Below are 10990 nucleotides of genomic sequence, written 5' to 3' on the forward strand. Positions count from 1 at the left end.
CGGATTTAGACGGTGCCCTATTTAAAGTGAATGTAGCTGTCTCTAGAGCGTATCCCCAAAATGATAGCGGTAAATCGGTAAGAGACATCATAGACCGCACCATATCCAATAGAGTGCGATTACGACGTTCGGACACACCGTTTCGCTGAGGTGTTCCAGGCGGCGTGAGTTGTGAAACGATTCCACATTTCTTTAAGTGTGTGCCAAATTCGTGACTTAAGTATTCTCCTCCATGATCTGATCATAGGAACTTTATCTTTCGGTCACGTTGATTCTCTACCTCATTCTGAAATTCCTTGAACTTTTCGAAGGTCTCAGACTTGTGTTTCATTAAGTAGACATACCCATATCTACTCAAGTCATCAGTGAGAGTGAGAACATAACGATATCCTCCGCGAGCCTCAACGCTCATTGGACCGCACACATCGGTATGTATGATTTCCAACAAGTTGGTTGCTCGCTCCATTGTTCCGGAGAACGGAGTCTTGGTCATCTTGCCCATGAGGCACGGTTCGCATGTGTCAAATGATTCATAATCAAGAGACTCTAAAAGTCCATCAGCATGGAGCTTCTTCATGCGCTTGACACCAATGTGACCAAGGCGGCAGTGCCACAAGTATGTGGGACTATCGTTATCAACTTTACATCTTTTGGCATCCACACTATGAACATGTGTAATATTATGCTCGAGATTCATTAAGAATAAACCATTGACCATCGGAGCATGACCATAAAACATATCTCTCATATAAATCAAACAACCATTATTCTCGGACTTAAATGAGTAGCCATCTCATATTAAACGAGATCCAGATACAATGTTCATGCTCAAACTTGGCACTAAATAACAATTATTAAGGTTCAAAACTAATCCCATAGGTAAATGTAGAGGCAGTGTGCCGACGGCGATCACATCGACTCTGGAACCATTCCCAACGTGCATCGTCACCTCGTCCTTCGCCAGTCTCCGTTTATTCCGCAGCTCCTGCTATGAGTTACAAATATGAGCAACGGCACCGGTATCAAATACCCAGGAGTTACTACGAGTACTGGTAAGGTACACATCAATTACATGTATATCAAATATACCTTTGGTGTTGCCAGCCTTCTTATCCGCTAAGTATTTGGGGCAGTTCCGCTTCCAGTAACCCTTCCCCTTGCAATAAAAACACTCAGTCTCAGGCTTGGGTCCATTCTTTGACTTCTTCTCGGTAACTGGCTTACCGGGCGCGGCAACATCCTTGCCGTCCTTCTTGAAGTTCTTCTTGCCCTTGCCCTTCTTGAACTTAGTGGTCTTATTGACCATCAACACTTGATGTTCTTTCTTGATTTCAGCCTCTGCTGACTTCAGCATCGAGAACACTTCAGGAATGGTCTTCACCATCCCCTACATGTTGTAGTTCATCACAAAGCTCTTGTAGCTTGGTGGGAGCGACTGGAGGATTCTGTCAATGACCGCCTCATCTGGGAGGTTTATGTTCAGCTGGGTCATACAGTTGTGCAACCCAGACATCTTGAGGATGTGCTCACTGACAGAACTGGTTTCCTCCATCTTACAACTGTAGAACTTGTCGGAGACATCATATCTCTCGACCCGGGCATGAGCTTGGAAAACTAGTTTCAGCTCTTCGAACATCTCATATGCTCCGTGATGCTCAAAACGCTTTTGGAGCCCCGGTTCTAAGCTGTAAAGCATGCCGCACTGAATGAGGGAGTAATCATCAGCACGAGTTTGCCAAGCATTCATAATGTCTTGGTTCTCTGGGACGGGAGCGTCACCCAGCGGTCCTTCTAGGACATATTGCTTCCTGGCAGCTATGAGGATGATCCTCAGATTCCGGACCCAGTCCGTATAGTTGCTGCCATCATCTTTCAGCTTGGTTTTCTCTAGGAACGCGTTGAAGTTCATGTTGACATGAGCGTTGGCCATTTGATCTACAAGACATATTTGCAAAGGTTTTAGACTAAGTTCATGATAATTAAGTTCATCTAATGAAATTATGAACTCCCACTCAGATTAGACATCCCTCTAGTCATCTAAGTGTTACACGATCCGAGTCGACTAGCCCGTGTCCGATCATCACGTGAGACGGACTAGTCATCATCGGTGAACATCTTCATGTTGATCGCATCTTCCATATGACTCGTGTTCGACCTTTCGATCTCCGTGTTCCGAGGCCTTGTCTGCACATGCTAGGCTCGTCAAGTTAACCCTAAGTGTTTTTGCTGTGTAAAACTATCTTACACCCGTTGTATGTGAACGTAAGGATCTATCACACCCGATCATCACGTGGTGCTTCGAAACGACGAACTGTAGCAACGGTGCACAGTTAGGGGAGAACACTTCTTGAAATTTTGTAAGGGATCATCTTATTTACTACCGTCGTCCTAAGTAAACAAGATGCATAAACATAATAAACATCACATGCAATTATATAGTTGTGACATGATATGGCCAATATCATATAGCTCCATTGATCTCCATCTTCGGGGCTCCATGATCATCTTGTCACCGGCTTGACACCATGATCTCCATCATCATGATCTCCATCATCGTGTCTTCATGAAGTTGTCACGCCAACGACTACTTCTACTTCTATGGCTAACGCGTTTAGCAATAAAGTAAAGTAGTTTACATGGCGTTCTTCAATGACACGCAGGTCATACAAAAAATAAAGACAACTCCTATGGCTCCTTCCGGTTGTCATACTCATCGACATGCAAGTCATGAATCCTATTACAAGAACATGATCTCATACATCACAATTCATCATTCATCACAACTTCTGGCCATATCACATCACATGATCAATCGCTGCACAAACAAGTTAGACGTCCTCTAATTGTTGTTGCATCTTTTACGTGGCTGCAATTGGGTTCTAGCAAGAACGTTTTCTTACCTACGAATGACCACAACGTGATTTTGTCAACTTCTATTTACCCTTCATAAGGACCCTTTTCATCGATTCCGCTCCAACTAAAGTGGGAGAGACAGACACCCGCCAGCCACCTTATGCAACTAGTGCATGTCAATCGGTGGAACCGGTCTCACGTAAGCGTACGTGTAAGGTTGGTCCGGGCCGCTTCATCCCACAATACCGCTGAAGCAAGAAAAAACTAGTAGTGGCAAGCAAGTTGACAAGATCCACGCCCACAACAAAATTGTGTTCTACTCGTGCATTAGAGAACTACGCATAGACCTAGCTCATGATGCCACTGTTGGGGAACGTTGCAGAAAATTAAAAATTTTCCTACGGTTTCACCAAGATCCATCTATGAGTTCATCTAAGCAACGAGTCAAGGGAGTGAGTTTGCATCTACATACCACTTGTAGATCACGTGCGGAAGCTTGCAAGGGGTGGTGATGATGGAGTCGTACTCGACGTGATTCAGATCACCGATGTCCAAGTGCTGAACGGACAGCACCTCCGCGTTCAACACACGTACGGGACGGGAGACGTCTCCTCCTTCTTGATCCAGCAAGGGGGAGGAGAGGTTGACGAAGATCGCTCCAACGGCAGCATGACGGCGTGGTGGTGTTGGTGCAGCAGTACTCCGACAGGGCTTCGCAAGCACGTAACGGAGGAGGATCTGTGTTGGGGAGGGGAGGGGCTGTGCCTGGAAGATATGTACAGAAGCCCTCCCCTCACCCCTCTATTTATAGGGGAAGGGGCAAGGGGGGCCGACCCCTCTAGATGGGATCTAGAGGGGGGGCGGCGGCCAGGGAGGGGAGGCTTGCCCCCCAAGCAAGGGGGGCGCCCCCCTTAGGGTTTCCCCACCAACCCTAGGCGCATGGGCCCAAGGTGGGGGGCGCGCCCAGCCCTCCAGGGGCTGGCTCCCTCCCCTTTGCGGCCCATGTGGCCCTCCGGGAGGGGGGGCCCCTCCCGGTGGACCCCGGGAACCTCTCCGGTGGCCCCGGTACAATACCGATAAGCCCCCGAAACTTTCTGGTGTCCGTATGACAACTTCCCATATATAAAACTTCACCTCCGAACTATTCCGGAACTCCTCGTGACGTCCGAGATCTCATCCGGGACTCCGAACAACATTCGGTAGTCACATACTAGTCTTCCTAATAACCCTAGCGTCACCGAACCTTAAGTGTGTAGACCCTACGGGTTCGGGAGACATGCAGACATGACCGAGACGACTCTCGGGCAATAACCAACAGCGGGATCTGGATACCCATGTTGGCTCCCACATGCTCCTCGATGATTTCATTGGTTGAACCATGATGTCGAGGATTCGATCAAACCCTGTATACAATTCCCTTTATCAATCGGTACGTTACTTGCCCGAGACTCGATCGTCGGTATCCCAATACCTTGTTCAGTCTCGTTACCGGCAAGTCACTTTACTCGTACCGTAATGCATGAGCCCGTGGCCAACACCTTGGTCACCTTGAGCTCATCATGATGATGCATTACCGAGTGGGCCCAGAGATACCTCTCCGTCATACGGAGTGACAAATCCCAGTCTCGATCCGTGTCAACCCAACTGACACTTTCGGAGATACCTGTAGTGCACCTTTATAGTCACCCAGTTACGTTGTGACGTTTGATACACCCAAAGCACTCCTACGGTATCCGGGAGTTACACAATCTCATGGTCGAAGGAAGAGATACTTGACATTGGCAAAGCTCTAGCAAACGAACTACATGATATTTGTGCTATGCTTATGATTGGGTCTTGTCCATCACATCATTCTCCTAATGATGTGATCCCGTTATCAACGACATCCAATGTCCATAGCCAGGAAACCATGACTATCTGTTGATCACAACGAGCTAGTCAACTAGAGGCTCACTAGGGACATATTGTGGTCTAAGTATTCACACGTGTATTACGATTTCCGGATAATACAGTTATAGCATGAATAAAAGACAATTATCATGAACAATGAAATAGAGTAATACTTTTATTATTGCCTCTAGGGCATATTTCCAACAGGAGAAGGGTTATAATTGGTTCTGTTGCGGCGTGGGGCTGCAGTCTGTGGAGAATAACATGAGGTGTCGAGGAGTGGAGGGATAGCATGGCCGGCGGTGGGGTAGCGCTTTGCAGCGATGCATGCTAAGCAGAGCCGCTAGCTGCCGGAGGCCGGACCAGACAGTCCCGACGACGCTGGAGGAAGAAGACGAGAGATTGAAGGTGCATGCCGGCCGTTGGATATAAATCCAATGGTCGTGGATGTCACAATCATTTGTTGACCAAGTTGACAACGCCCTGCGTAGGCTTCAACCTATTGGCCCACATGTCAGCCTGCAAAAATGTGGCATATATTTAACCCATGTTTTCTAGAATGTACAGTCCATTTGCTGGGCTGGGTGAACAAATAATTTCGCGTCAATTCGGCCCATTTATATTTTCTAAGAAATCCTAGCCCATTTGCACTTCCTTGAAATACACTAATTAGCTGGGCTCGTTATATATATAATGTTCTGTTAGAAGGAGCAATTAATATCAAAGAATAAACCGGAGAGGCACATTATATATATATATATATATATATATATATATATAATTAACAAATTAGTGAGTTATTCCTCAAAACAAAAATGAGCGCATTATTATTAAATTGGTCCTTAAAATCTTCGCAAGCTTTTGTACGCAATCACCAGGATTTTCCTTGCCTGTGAGTCAAAAACAACCAGGATTTTCCTTGCCAACTTCTGTTAAACATTTACTTCTATAAGTTAATAACACGTGGGAAGTTTTTATAATGTACATATAAGTCTCTATAAAATATACGACAATAGTAATAATATAAATATATATAATGTGGTTAGAAGGGAAAACATAAATTGGACACAGAATTATTATTCTTATATATATGCCTGTGTTTTTATTAAAAAAATACATTGGGCTGCCGATCTTTAAGAAAAAGGCCATAGGCCGGTATGGACCTCAAAAAATAAGTTGAAACCACTGTCTCCGTATGTCGTGGGCTACGCATGTTAAAATACAAAACCTAGGCCTAGCTGATACTTGTTCGCCCTCTAGAAAAAAATGATACCAGATCCCCTAGCGCACTGGATTAAAGAGGGGGCCGGCGACACGACTGAAGAAACACATCAGGAGCGATTTTTTTCTTCAGTGGATGGCTCTCTATATCGTTTTTTTACTTGCCTCTGCACCATACAACTTGTATTTTTAGCCTCCCAGTCCGTCATGGTGGACCAGCAGCCCATTTGCTGGGCAGGCCAACCTACAGAAACCAGCACTCGATTTTTCATCAAGCCCCAAAAACAACGCAGTACTATGTTTGTTTTGAGGCCGAAAACATTATGTCAAGGCTTGAGCGGGGGAGAGGGGAAGACAGAGTAATAAAAAGATTAAAACAAGCTGATGCGCCATTGCTACCCTAACAAAGCAGGTGCAATTCTTCTCGGGAAAGTGTGCCGTTGACACCCACACGCCACATACCCCACGGTAGGCATACTAACAAGTTCACACACAAATACAACAAAAAAGGTAAACATTCGTATCAAACTTAGGTTCTCAGGACACGTTCATATTCATAGCCAACATTCACTATGAACAACTCAAAAGATTCATATATACACAAGGTCAGCATATCTATGCATCCAAATGATTGATAGATCACACGATAATATTCATACATAATTCACAAAAAGATTCAGATATACACATGTCCAGTATGTTTATGCATCCAAATGATTGAGATCACAGCCAATATGATCCATGGACGAACTTTAATTACCTAGGGTACAGACTGGTAAATGGTGTTCAGTTGGAGGTACTTCTTGCTAAAATTAGTTCTTATACGAGTAAACTTTCGGGTACATAAGAGGCAGCACAGACAATCTGAACTTTGCTTGTAGGTTTATCCTCAAATAGTGGCCTCATGCTGAGCGAGGTTTGAGCAACTTGGCCACTACTTTCATCCAACTAGTTTACTGGCTCATCTTGGTCCTGTAGCTCGCCAAAATTCTACATTGCAGACGAGAAAGGAGGCGGTTGAGAAAATGAACCACCCAAATTTTTTGTGCAGTTCAACTAAAATGGAGCATCCTTGGCGTGCAGACTGATTAAGTGCCAGATGAATATACGCGTCAACCAACTTGTGTGGAATCTTTAGACTCCATGCCATACAGTTCGCTACCATATCTGCCGATAACCAAAAGGCACAAGTTGGGACCAAAGACTGGATTGTGTTCTTCTAGGCTATGCGCCAAGCAATATTTTTGGCGTTCACTCTCCTAATACTTGGGAGTTTGATAACAGGTTGACGCCGGTTGATACTCGAATGAATATAGGCACTTCTTGTCAACATCGATGCTTGTCTGAGTGAACTTTGGAGTACATGGCAGCAGCATAAGTATCTGTCCATCTGATCATTTTGTGCAGTTCTACTGAAATTACCAAATGCAATGATTTGCCTGCGAGTTCAGGCTCCTAGTTACTCCTTTATAAAATCGGCAAACAGTAGCACAATACCAAATTACCAATACATGACAAGCACAATAATCAGGATAAAGACCAGTACCAACCTGTGTGAAGTAGCATATCAATTACTATTTCCTTTGACTGGAAGCCGAGATAAGCGAAGCGACTGACAGCGGAGGAAGAAAGCAAGCTGAGATTAGCGACTGACAGGAAAGGACGGAAGCTGTCGAGGCAATGAAGCACCCAAAGTTTTTGTGCAAATCCACCAAAATCGAGCATCCCTATTGGCAGACATATTGAGAGAGTCAGATTACTGTAATAGTGGGACTAGCTGATGAAACATACACTAACAAATAGAAGCACCCTCATTATCTTAATGGGTAAAGTTAGCAACATAGTAGTCTTGCTTAAAGAGAGGTATTAGTTTATTTAATCAGTGCCAATTAGCTCAACACTCAAAGCATTGCCATTTATCATAGGTTGCAAAACTTTAACGTGCAAAGATAAAGGAGTTTCTCATGACAGTAGCACAAGATGACAGCACACTAATATGGATGAAGGCCTTAGGCCCGTACCAACCTGAGCAAAAAAGCTTATTCATGTAGTCCCATAAGAGATGATAAAGCACTCACTGGAATCACTCAATAGTATATATTTTTGTGCACTTCAAATGTATGGTTGAAATCACTCTTCTTTACCAGTGCTGAGATTATATCGAAAGATTATCAAGAACTTCCAGCAGAGTTAAAGCACTGGCTGGGATACAGTTCATTGTATTGTCTTGTGTAGTTCCACTAAAATGTATGATTGGCACAACATGATCCCTGTTTTCACAAGTAGGAACAAGGTGAAACCTTCATTAGCTTAGTGAGAAAGGATAGGAAGACATTAGCATATTACTCAAATAGTAGCATCAAATTCATGACGGACAATACGCAAAACATTGCCTCATTGAACCAATGGCAATAAATTGACATGCAAAACAATAGCACTATTATGTCATGACACTAATAATATTCCCTCCCGGCTCCACCACATGATTCACCTCCATAGACAAACATACACACGTACATGATTCAGCATAGTCCTATTAAAGATTTGTTTAACTCCGACAGGAAAAATAGGCAGTAATAAATTAGTGGTACTTAAGTACTCCTAATTAATTAAGTGAGACAGCAGAAGTGGAAGGGCTCCCTGGAGGATCGTCTCACATGTAAGGTAGTCGTTGCCCGAGCCCTTGAATGGCCTTGACTGAGGCCTCTGGCTTCAACAAGATTGCCTTGGCACTATTTATTCTTCTTCTTACTCTTCATGCTCTGTTTCTCTTTCTCCTCACCAGTTGGTGAAACCAAGTACATGATTGGCCTTCTAATTCAGAATTGGTTTTGTCAGTGAGGGAGTACAAGTGTACTAGTAAAAATAGCATTATTTTCTCATGGCAGTCGGGAAATAGAGATGAACACATGCATTAAATATCATTCTTACCTAAAAGAAAGGTTATGGCGCCAATATGGATGATGAGGATTGGAACACAGATCTCCCTTTGTGCAGTTCCACCTAAATGAACCAACTGTTCCATTATGACATTCCAGTTAAACAGCACAAAAGTCACTTCTTTTAAGAAGAGTTTTGTGCAGTGCTCCAAAAGGTCACAACAGCAACCAGGTTAATTGGATATCCCTGTTTGCACAAAAAGGTACAGAGGAAATAGTCAGAGTCTCAAACAATTACATGCAAAAACATTTGGCTAAACTTGTCATGGCTTATAACAGTGGCATGGCTTCATTTTTACCAGGGACATTAGATTAAGAACAGCTAAATATTTGGTATAAGGGCATGGGACAGTGGGTGCACTAGTAGTCCAGCACCATGTACGTAAACAGGGGCATAAAGTGGTGATTCATAGTTTGTTGCCCCGAGAAACAAACATCCAAGAAACATATCTGGGTTGGTCCCATTTTTGTTCACTCTAGCCACCTACTCCTATGTGTGGATAGCAAATCTAGTCCAGGTCATACCACTATGTACAGCGTTACCCCTATATTTCCCTTTTCGACCAAGAGACCGGTTGGATGACCAGTCTATACTACTTTCATCCCCTTTCCTTCCTGTTTGTACCAAATCCGTTGTACATACTAAATTCCCCCACCCCCACTTTATTTCTTGTTTGAACCAAGTACATCAAAATGGATGTGTCATCAAAATGGATGTATCTAGAACTAAAATACATCTAGATACATCCATCAAAATGTACAAGATTCGACTCCATGAAGTAGCTTTACCTCTAACAATAGAAGAAAAAAATAGGTTACGTTGGACCATCCGATCGAGAGGGGCTGAGAGGTAGAAAATGATGCACATGCAGCGACGTAGCTAGTAGGGGAAGTAGAGCTAAGGCGGTTTCGAACGAAGACATACCTGAAGGTCGTCAGGATGTGGATAGGTGGGCGGCGGGAGGCCGGATCCACCCACAGGCAACGACGAAGGGATCGGAGGACCTCTCGTGCCGGCGCTCGGCCAGAGATAACGGTGCGGCCGGCAGTGGGTGTCCTCCATCGCTGTCGACGACGGCCTAAACGCTGGCCCTCCTCCCCTTCACCGGCGGAGGGGGATACGTCCGGATCTGTAACCAGCAGTGAGGATAGAAAGATAGTGTTTTTTGAAGGGAGAAAGACAGTGTTACCACCCCTTTCTTATTTAGATCTGAAGAGGATGAGAGTGTGTGAATAGATCAACCCTAGCAAGCAAGCGCAGAGGCTCCGGCCTATATATATGTAGTGGGGTAGTTTTCCTTTTTCACTCCATCCAAACAATCATTTAAAATTGTGTACTACATGCCAGGTTGCAGTTTTTTTAGTTGTTGATTGTTCTTTGAGATAGCTACCCGCTTGTTCCAAGTGGTGTTACTGTGTGGCAATTCGCACTTTGTATCATTCAAGTCTGGTACTACAAGTGTAACGCCCCGGATCCGATGCACCAGGTGTCTGCCAGTTATTAGCCGTCTTTGCCATGTCATTTTGCTTGCATGTTGCATTTTATCATGTCATCATGTGCATCTCATTTGGCATACGTGTTCGTCTCATGCATCCGAGCATTTTCCCCGTTGTCCGTTTTGCAATCCGGCACTCCTATGTTCCCCGGCGTCCCCTTTTACCTCTTCTCATGTGCGGGTGTTAAACTTTCTCGGAATGGCCCGTGGTTTGCCAAGCGGCCTTGGTATAGCACCGGTAGACCGCCTGTCAAGTTTCGTGCCATTTGGAGGTCGCTTGATACTCCAACGGTTAACCGGGTAACCGCAAAGCCCTCTTTTGCGTGCAGCCCAACACCCCTTCCAAACTGGCCCAAAACCCATCTAACTCCCCTCCATGCTCTCTGTCGTTCGATCACGATCGCGTGGCCGAAAACCGCTCCTCATTTGGACTCTCCTAGCTCCCTCTACCTATAAATAAGTCCTCCCCTCCATTTTTCGCGGATGAATCCCCAAACCCTAGATCAAATCGCCCCTGCCGCGCCCGGACATGTCCGCACCCGGCCGGACGCATCTCCGCCGCCGCCCCAGCCAGTGGCGCGCCGCCACGTG

Source organism: Triticum aestivum, chromosome 2A (assembly GCF_018294505.1).
Source record: "Triticum aestivum cultivar Chinese Spring chromosome 2A, IWGSC CS RefSeq v2.1, whole genome shotgun sequence".
In the NCBI taxonomy this organism is placed as follows: Eukaryota; Viridiplantae; Streptophyta; class Magnoliopsida; order Poales; family Poaceae; genus Triticum; species Triticum aestivum.